This window comes from Condylura cristata, unplaced genomic scaffold, assembly GCF_000260355.1.
Source record: "Condylura cristata isolate star-nosed mole 26May11 unplaced genomic scaffold, ConCri1.0 scaffold00014, whole genome shotgun sequence".
Taxonomy (NCBI): Eukaryota; Metazoa; Chordata; class Mammalia; order Eulipotyphla; family Talpidae; genus Condylura; species Condylura cristata.
Window position 1 is genome coordinate 2,045,116 of NW_004567115.1, and position 10,939 is coordinate 2,056,054.

The window sequence follows — 10,939 nt, forward strand, 5'->3', positions numbered from 1 at the left end:
CCTCAGCAGTGTACTTCATCAATCTGCCTGTTCTGCTCCCCACTCTGTCTCTGGTGAATCATCTCACTGTCCCTGCACCTCTGGCCTGCACCCCAGTTCTGTATGCACAAATAAGTAAATCTTTAAAGAAAAAAAACTTTTTTTGAAAGCAAAAAATGTATCCCTTGACCTGAAGTAGCCATCCAGTCACCTAAATCTTGGGAAAGGAAAAGAGAGAAAGCAGAGAGAAATAATCAGCAAGTAAATATTTAAGGAATAAAATTTGAGTGAATTAAAAAAGGGTAAAGAAAAGGACAGGAAGGGCCCTCCCTGGTGGCACAATAGGTTACAGCTATCTGCAGCCATTGAAACATGATTTCAATCCCTGATCAGGGAGGTGACCCACACTGCAACTTTCTGTCCTTCCCGCTGCTCCCCGCAGCAGGATTTCAACATGCCTGTTCTGCTCCCCACTCTCCTCTCACTTCCAGCACCTCTGGCCTGTACCCCATTTCTTGTATTCATAAATATGTAAATCATTAAAAAAAAAAAAAGGTCAGGACAGGACAGGTGAAGCCATGACAACTTAGTGTTCTTCAGCTGTGGGGCAACAAAGTCACAGTTTCAGGATGTGAAAATGGTGCCTTACCACTGCTTAGACAATTAACCATCTATGATTTTCAGACAATGATTTTCTTAAGTATTAGATCTTAAAATCATCTCTGAAAAATGGCATTCTCTGCATTCCCTTATGTAACAACCTCTTGTACAAATACCAAATTGACTCAAGAGAATGAATGGGCACAGCACAATGTGGCCGTGAGGGTGTCAGCCTGAGGTGCTCAGAGACAACTTCAGAACACATTTCTCAGGACAACACACAGTCCCAGTCTGAGTATGTGTTTTATACTGTTGGCTTCTCAACCTGATTCTTATCCAAGTTACCAAGTGTAACATTATCCAATTTGTAACTCAATGTTTCACCAACAACATTCGTGTTTTGTAGACATACAGAAGACAGAAACCCTTGAAATTAAAATTTGGCTGGATTCATAGGCTGACATGAAGCCCAGAACTAAATGGCAAACTATCAATGAAAACAATCACTGTGTTCTGTGTTAATGCTGTTTTTAGGTAACTTGCCTTCCTGCCTAAACCTGTGGGTTTTATACTAGCATCAAGTTGCTATAATACTGAGAAGTGAAATTTGGAGGATTTGAAATAAATGTAGCTAAATGGAACTTCTGAATGAGAATCTCTGGCTTGTTCAGATCTGTTAAAGTAATAGGGAAAAGCACAAAGGATCAAGGAAAGAAAAGCTCTAGTCTTTGTTCCATGAGCGATAAAACAGCATTACTTTGGGGAAAATAGGCTTGACCTTCACCTTCTTGATGCTTCCACTGCCTCAGTGATTCTTGCTTCACTGTGATTAGGTAAAGATAGCCCCTTTCCCTGCAAGCAAAAGTCAGAGAACAAAAACGGGGGGAAATCTTTTCTTCTTTTGCTTTTACCACACACCCTTTAATTTATTTTATTAAAAAATATTGTATAATTTCATTGAGGTAGCTTTGGTTTGAAACACTGTATATGATTCAGAGTATAGGTTCCATCTTCTCAGATGTCTATTGACTTAACTATAAAAGATTTACTTTTTTAATCACAGCTGGGCTCATCCAAGTCACTGTCTCAACTTATTTTGGGGACATAAAAATAACTGTCTTTTTAAGAAATTCTTTGGATCATTTTCTTTATACCCTCTAGTCTAGATCTCAACTCACATTTCTTGGATGTGCTAAAAACCACACACACAGAAACTCTTCTCACTTGAAATGAGTTGGTTTTTTTTTTTTTTTTTTTTCATTTCTTTTAGACTCTTCTCTAAGTTCTGCCAGGAGAGAATGGCAGGGAGAAGACATAGGATCCCCTTAGCTGGCTGGAACAGCAAGTTGACTGCAGCAGTTGGCAGACTCTTGCCAATGTTCCAAGGAAACTTGAAACAGTTCCCACCCCCACCCCTCCTTGTATGCCTGGAGAAGGCAGGCTTCCATGGAACCAGGATATTAAGTTGCAGACTCTGCCTGCTCTTATAGACCAGAGCTTTACTGTGACATTACTGTCAAACAGCCCCCTGTGTGACTAATATTTTTAACAGCATGCTATTTAAAATTTGACAAGGATATAATAATTCATTCTTCAGATAGTGAACATACTATGAGAGTAAGTCATGTCTTCAAAGTGTCTTTCAAAGGGGCTATTAAAAAGTAGGTTAAATTTTTCCCCCTACAGCATGCAATTTCATTTTTACTCTACCACCTCAACTCCATAAAATTAAATGTTGACTTGAGAGTGACCTACTGAAAATTAGATGGAAAAATAAGCGAAAATATTTAAATTACTGTTTCAAAAGAAACGAAAATGTCTATCTGCAATTTAGCACAGTTTCTCAGTCCTCTGAGAATTTTGTTTCTTGTAGTCAGTATTTTCTTCTTTAGGAGTTAGATTATATCTTAATGGGAAGGTAGAATAACTTAATGGAATATATATCTTACTGTGATATATAGCAACACAGGAAAGAATTATCCACAAATATTTTCTGCTGTAATCCTCTTCTTCTGGCCGTCTTATAATCTATTATCCAACAATTTTTAAGATAATCTGTGCTCTTTAAAATGTCTATAATGTTATTGCATACTAGCCTTATTTCTTTGAATATTTTTTCCTTCCTCAACTGAATTTACTCTTAAGTTGTTATAAAATTATAATTTTTGAATACTCCAAATTCAAAAAGGCAACTGATATTAATAACGATTATCGCAAGCACAATGTGAGTATTTAGAGAAAACTTAGAGACATTTACTACAAAGATATTCTGTATGCATATATATATCACATTCCACAGAGGCTGATGGGAATCACAAAAATGTTATGAAATATTTCACAGATTTTAGGTTTCTTTTGAGTTATTTTAATTGCTACATTTGTTTTTCTTTAAATGTTATTGATGTATGCATACACAAACCAGTATATGTAAAAAGTGCTTCAGTCAGGACAGACTGGGTGTTATGATAACACAATGGTTTAGCATAATAAAAACTGAAGTTTTATATCAAGAAAGTCTATTTAGTTACTCGGTCACTTCCCACAGCACCTGCACTCCACATGTTTACTTGACTTTACAGCTTGTTTTAATTTTCTTCCACATACTTTCATGATCATCTCTGCAGAAAAAAAGTGCAAGAAGACAATTCCAGTAATCAACAGGCTTCTATGCCTAGATTTCATTGGTCAAAATAAGTCACATGATTAAAGTCCACCATCACGGAGATAGAAAAATACTAATCTCTATTCTCTAACTTCCTGTCACCTTTACTCTGTGACATCTAATTATTGCCAAGAGCAAAATGTTTGGAAAAAACAGTATTCTCCATGTTCATATATAAATACTGAGCTATTCCATTACTTAAAAAAGAGAACCTCATTCTTCATCAAAATGTATTAGGAAAAGTGAAACAAATAATAAAACTATATTACAAAATCACCTACAATAAGAATAACATAAGTGGGATATTAGATAAAATGCCTTAAATACAGGCTCATACTTTTCTTTACTATGCTTTTATAACAGAAATATGTAGCCTCTTTCTGTCAATTTTAACTGCTTGGTAATTCTGCCAAGGATTTACTCAAACCACGCATTTAATGACAAATGTATCAGAATCATCTGAGATGAGAATTGAGATGCTCAAACTCGCAGTCAGTATCCCTATTGCTTTATACTCCATCAAAGATGATGCAAGCTGACTTCAAAGGGAGCTCAGTACTTGCATCAACTCTGCAGGGGTGTGGAGTAAAATGAGGAATAGAAAAAAATGGAACGCCATTATGTTTTGAATTTCAAGTCCTAAATCATTATTTCCTAGCTGTGCATGAGGTTACGTAGACAGAAAGTAAAATGACAACTGGTCGTGTCATTGGGATGATGATATAGGAGGATCTGGAGGCTTAAGAGGAGGAATGTTTTTTAAGTTACATTTAAAAAAAAATATCTCCCCTGGTGCTCAGATATTCCTAAGACATTTTTCAGTGATGGAGCAACCCTCTGGTACCCCCATAATGCCCAGGTGCCTGCTGAGGATTGACCTGTTTTAGAACTCTCTTCTCAGGAGCAATAATGTACTAGCCCTGAAGATAATTAAATGTGAGGTATCCAAATTGTCACTTATATCTGCTGTCGGGCCTCTGTTTCTATGTGAGAATTTGTATGGCTATTTGTCAGTAATGGAGAATTCAATTGTTGTTAATCTTTGAAAACTAAAAATATTCAGTTTCATTTTTAAAACATTTTGTCTTTCCAGTTCTTTTCCACTTGACATTGTATTCATGGTGTGAGCTTAATTCACTTGACAAATATCCATACGATTGGTTCATTTAAAAATATTATAAAATACATTATTTACAATTTCTAAAGTAATATCCAGAATGTAATGTATGTGTGCATTTATGTGTATGCATCAGTGGCAAAACAATTTATAATGCTTACTCTGGGCATATATTTAAACAAGATGGAATTCATATTTACTTGAAAAGCAAGAAGTCCTCTGGATTTAGTTAAGTATCTCAGTATAGTAATATGTGATTTATAGTGTTCCAAGAAGTGTTTCTTTACAGTATTACTTTTGAAAAATAAATGAGTAAATTCTCAGCTAAGGCTGTACTTAAATTATAGTTTTATGAAATAGCATGAGAAAGCACTAGAAAGCCACAAAAGGCAAAATAAAGCTGGAAACCATTATGCTTTTCATGATGTCATTAGAAAGAGTGCAATATTGATCATAAAAATTTGGCTTCTATTTTTAAGTAAAATTTTACATTAGATTATCTTTAAAAAATATTTTGATAGTTTTTTGTTCATTCTATAATTATTATGTGTGTTTGTGTGTGTGTATACACACACGCGCGCGCACACACTTATATACAACACCCCATGGAGTCAGGTGATCAGTGTGAAGATTCAAGTTAAAAAAAAAAAAAATGGGGAGGGAGGGCCCTCCCTGGTGGCGCAGCAGGTTAAAGCACAGCACTAAGAAGCTAAAGCCACTTCAGCATGAGTTCAATCATTGTCTTCCACGGAAATGATCCTACATGGAGACCTCTCCTGACCTGCCCACTGCTTGCCTTAGCAGTGTACCTCGACAATCTGCCGGTTCTGCTCTCCACACTGTCTCTGGTGAATCCTCTTACCGCCCCTGCACCTCTGGCCTGTATCCCAGTTCTGTATGCATGAATAAATACATCTTTAAAAATAAATAAATAAATTTTAAAAAAGGGGAATACAATTTAGAGTCAAATAATGCTAATTATTACACTACTGATATATCACCATTTTTCCAGAGCTACTTTTGTCAACATTCTTATTGCACTAGTAGTAACTTTTCCTTAATTGATAGTGTGAAAAGAAAAGGAACTCTCCTACACTGCTGGTGGGAATGCAAACTAGTACAACAACTACAGAAAACTGTTTGGAGGTTCCTCAAACTGCTAAACATGGAGCTTCCATGTTTAGCAGCAATCCCACTCCTAGGTATCTACCCAAAATACACAAAAACACTGATTCAAAAAGACACCTGCACCCCCATGTTTATCGCTGTTTTATTTACAATTGGAAAACATGGAAGCAGCCCAAATGCCCAAAAATAGATGACTGGATTAAAAAGATGTGGTACATACACACAATGGAATATTACTCAGCAACCAAAAAGTAAATAAATAAACATATGCCTTTTGCAGCAACATGGATGGATCTGGAAAAGATAGTGTTTAGTGAAATACATCAGAAAGAAAATGAAAAATACCGGATGGTTTCGCTCATAGCAGGAGTATAACAGACCAGGCGAGAAAACAATAATAATGAGCAGCTGTATACCACACACATTTTATGGGGTGGATTGGGGAAAGGGATCAAAAAGCAGTAGGGGGAGGGAAATGCACTGGATTATGGTGATGACACACGTGTGATTTGGTGATGGAAAGCCCACGGGGATTACAACTGACATGGATAAATGCCCAAAATGATGTAAAAATAAACTAGTTTCTTTTTAAAGTTCATCTTTTAGTATACTAACAATTATCTTTTGTTTCTTATAGTTATAAACTTACATGAATATGACTATCTTTAAATTAGTGGCTTCCAATGTAGAGAACCTACAACTTGATATCAGGGCAAATCAATTACTTTAGATTTTATATATACATGAATATATACACATATGCATGCTTAAATGGAATTTCTGTGTTGTCATTTTTGTTTTATTTATAATTTCTGAAGTATATAGTATACTACAGATAAAAATATATACATTATAATATAAAAATAGATATGCTGGGCTCTCCCTGGTGGTGCAACAGGTTAAAGCACAGCATTATGATGCTCTCCAAAGCCACTGCAGCATGAGTTCAATCCCCGGCCAGAGAGTTGACCCACATGGTGTGGCAGACCTCTCTTGACCTGCCTGCTGCTACCCTCAGCAGTGTACTTTGTCGATCTGTCTGTTCTGCTCCCTACTGTGTCTCTGGTGAGTCCTCTCACCCACCACACCTCTGGCTTGTACCCCAGTTTTATAAGCATAGGTTAATAAATCTTTTTTTTTAATAGATATGCTGGTGTTATTTCAAATATTTTTTTTAAAAGATTTATTTATTTGTTCATACAGAATGGGGTACAGGCCAGAGGCTCAGGGGCGGTGAGAGGCTTCACCAGAGACAGAGTGGGGAACAGAACAGGCAGATCAACGAAGTACACTGCTGAGGGGAGCAGCGGGCGGGTCAGGAGAGGTCTGCCACGCCATGTGGTCACCTCCGGGGCAGGCGGGGGTCGAACTCATCGGAAGCGGCTTTAGATTCTCAATGCAGTGCTTTAACCCGCTGCGCCACCAGGGAGGGCCCTCAAATATTTTTAATGAAAAGCATATCCAAGTAAGACAGTTGTAGTCACTAGTAAATTTATCATGAAACTAAGCTTTAATGATAGGCTTATATTAAAATATCAGATATAGATTCAGATTATTATAATACAAAATGCATTTAGATTAGTAATGGAAAAGTGGTAGTGTCAAATATTAATACTTTAGACAAGTCTTCAGTTTGGCATCACTTAGAAGCTAAAACTATTCTAATGTGCAGGACCTCCTTTTCAGATACACTAGTCTTGTTTTGTTTATTTCTTTTATGCAGTATCTTATTTACTAATGTAAAGTTTCTGATATATAAATCTAAAGTTTTGAAATGGGAAATGGGTTTCACAGGTAAGTTTGTTGACTGGTAATTTAAAACTAAATACTTTTTGGTATGACTAATAGTTTTCTTATTTAATACATGTGCTTCTGGGTGGTATCTATATAAGGCAGTGTAGATTAACTGTATCAATGCAAATGTGACCTTAAACCAGAAATATCTGAACTAGGTATGAATATTTAACACTGCAAGATTTCCAACTTCATTAATCAATTTTTATAGAAATATAATACTAATGAAGAATACATACTTTTAAATTTACATACTGCCCAGCTTGGTTTATGAGTAAATGGTGATTTTTTTTACTGTACCATCAAAAGATTAGAATATAAATTACTAAGACCATTTATATTTTGTAGAAATTGCATATTTGTTTCTCCTAAGGGGAAAAAAAAAGAGGTATTAATGCCTTAATAAAATTCACAAGTATCGTGATTCTTAACCTAGAACAACACAATTTTAAAAGTTCCTCTCATCAAGCAAACACCTCATTACCAAAACAAACTACAAAAGTTTTACCCTACGCCACTTCTCCATTCTTCACACCCTCATTCCTTCTTTTCTCTTCCCACTACTGGGAAGAGAAAAATAGTTATAAAATAGAGGAAAAACTTACACTTTCCAATATTTCTTTCTTTCTTTCTTTTTCTTTTTCTTTTTTTTTTTTTTTTAGGGAAGAGGGTGAACACAGCCCCCTCTCTACCACAAATTATGCAGTTGAGTTTCTCACATTTAGATAAATCGAAGCGGTCAGCACACCTGGAGTGCAACGAATAAGCCTCATCCTGGGTAAACCACCTTCATGATCATGGTATATCTCCTGCCAGGTAAGCATCCCCAATATTTTTTTGAAGATTTATTTATTTATGCATACAGAACTGGGGTACAGGCCACCCCTCCTGGCGTGCAGGAGGGGAGAGGATTCACCAGAAACAGAGTGGGAAGCAGAACAGGTAGATTTACTGAAATACACTGCTGAAGGGAGCAGCAGGCAGACAGGAGAGGTCTGCTGCCCCATGTGGATTACCTCAGAGGCCACCACCAGCTTCACAGTGCTGAGTCCTAACCCACTGTGCCACCAGGGAGGGCTGAGAACTTTCTTTTAATTGATAAGTATATTTACTATTTTGTTTAGAGCAATAGTCTACTTTTTAAAAGCATTCATATTTCCATTATTTTTGTACATGGACTCTCTTGCCTTTAAATGGAGACAAAGTTAAAAAAAGCTGTCTATAATCAAAAATATAATTTGATTAGTCACTGGAATGAGAAATTAAAAAATTCGTAGTAACATCCTGCTTGGTATGTTGGTATGTAGGTGAATGAGGACAGGAATAAAAGATGAGGTGTCAAAAGCTATGTTTAAGAGAGCGCACACATAACTCCTGATGGCACTGAAAAAAAAGAGAGTTCATTTACTTTGTGAAGAAATTAAAAATGGAATCTTATAGTACCATGGAGTTTTACCTGTATCTGAAAGAACAGAATAGATGTCACAGGAATTTGGGAACAACAGTAGTCACAAAGGAAGCATTGATTTCAGAAAGATGGTATGGCCTGGACATGTTTACATTTTAAGCATGCAACTAAACTGAAAATAATTTTGTGCTGTTCCTTTTAATGACAACCTTCTAAGACCTGCAATATATATGAAGGTGTTCCACATAAGATTTGGGTATTAAGTCAACCAATATTTATTAAGTATCTATGTAGTGCCAGCAGGGCATAGGGCAGGTCATTGATTGACTCAGGGGAGTCCTGGAGTGCTCAGTGGCCTTCCTGGCCCTAATACTCTTTCTACACGAGGCATTGTGGTGCAAACTGGCAAGGAAGGGAGCCCGGGGGACCAGGAGGCTGGAAATCTTCCTGGTCCCCAGCAAATCTTTACTCTTTGTCTTTGGGCTCTCTCTGGCCTCTTCTCTCATAGTTATGGTTTATCCTCTCATGGCTACTTGCCATAACCATTGTTGTCTCTGAGTGTTGCCACCCTTATATCCTCAGCCTCCAGACTCATGTTTGTCACTTACGCATGCCCACACCACACTCCAGGTGTCCTCTAGCAGGCATGTGTGCCTCACGCCCGTGCTCCCATGTGCTTCCTGCATTCAAAGCCACAGGTGGTAGCCACAGAGGCTGGGGGCAACTTGCTTACCCTACAACCTACTATTTTTCTGGCACCAGTCTGGTACTATGGTTATTTCATTGAAAAAAAATGACAAAACCCTCTTCCAGTCTCAGTCATTTGAGACTAGAAGAGTTCCAAATAAAAATCTATGCATTAGATACTAGAAAATATTCCAAACACAACTGTGTTTCACTATTTCTTGAGATAACCAATGTTATACTATCATAATATCCATTTGAGATCTTAAAGCTTAACTTAGCTTTTCTACTTCTCATGTAGTTTGGTATTCAGACTGGGAATTGGCCTGCCCCTTTGCAGTAATGCTACCACTAAGCTTCCAGCCTGCCTCACCTGTTACAATTTAATAAGAAAAACAAATGACAACAGATGTTATACACAGTAACATTAGGATAATTGCCCCCATTTAGCTCTAATCAAGCCATTTTTCACCCAGATGAAGATAAGAGATGTTACTTTTAAGGGTTCTGAATCAACGGGAAAATATTTTCAGAAGCAATGAACCCTAAAGAGATAACCTGACTATTCCTGGGGGAAATTTTTCTAAAGTTCCCACAATATGATACACTATTAAAGAAGAATAATGTAGTTTATAAAGGTATTTATTATGGCCGGCAGAACAAAAGGAACTTTCTTATATAGTTTACCTTCACATATGTATTTAACAAACAATCTTTAATCACATATTAAGAAAAAATATGAACAGTAGTGCTCAGGAGCCTTGCGGCCAATGCAACTTAATGCCTAGTTCGGAAGAAAATTTAGAGAGTCAGAATAAGTTAGATAATTAAATAAAAGCCATCAAGCAAAGTAAAAAGACAAAGCCTGATGAAGCTTCAAGTCTTGGTAATAATATGTATGATCTCAGGAAAATTAACTTCTCTGATTACGAAAACAATTGCTACAGTCATAGATTCAAAAGAGGCAGCTGTGAGTTTTGGAGTATGATACTTGTTTTTTTCTTAATTGTGTAATCACCCTGAGCTGAAATGAAAAGCTTTATTTCAGGTCCTTATAACTCAAGTTGGCCATTAAAATATGAAAAATAAAAACCTTTCTATTCTTCCTTCTTTTCTCTTACTGTTGTGTGCAGGGAAAACAAGAACTATTATTCACCCACTCTATTATTCTCTATATCTGCACCCAACTTACTATAGCTGACTAAGGGAACCAATTCTCTAACCTTCCTGCCTAATCTTTTTTTTTTTTTTTTCATAAGACAATTCAAATAGCTGATTTATACCCTGCTGTACTGTTTCAACTTATTTAAGAACACACAAAATGGTGTTGCTCTAGAAGATGGAATGGCATTGGACAGGTGGTATATTTAGCATGCCAGGTTGTTGTCACTATATCAGGAAAATATTCTGGGATGTGAGAAGGAACCATGGTAGTCACAGGATATATATGTGTGTGTGTGTGTGTATTCTTGAGATATACATACATAGATATATATATAGATGTAGATATATATATAGATATATATAGATATAGATATATCTATGTATGTATATCTCAAGAATATAT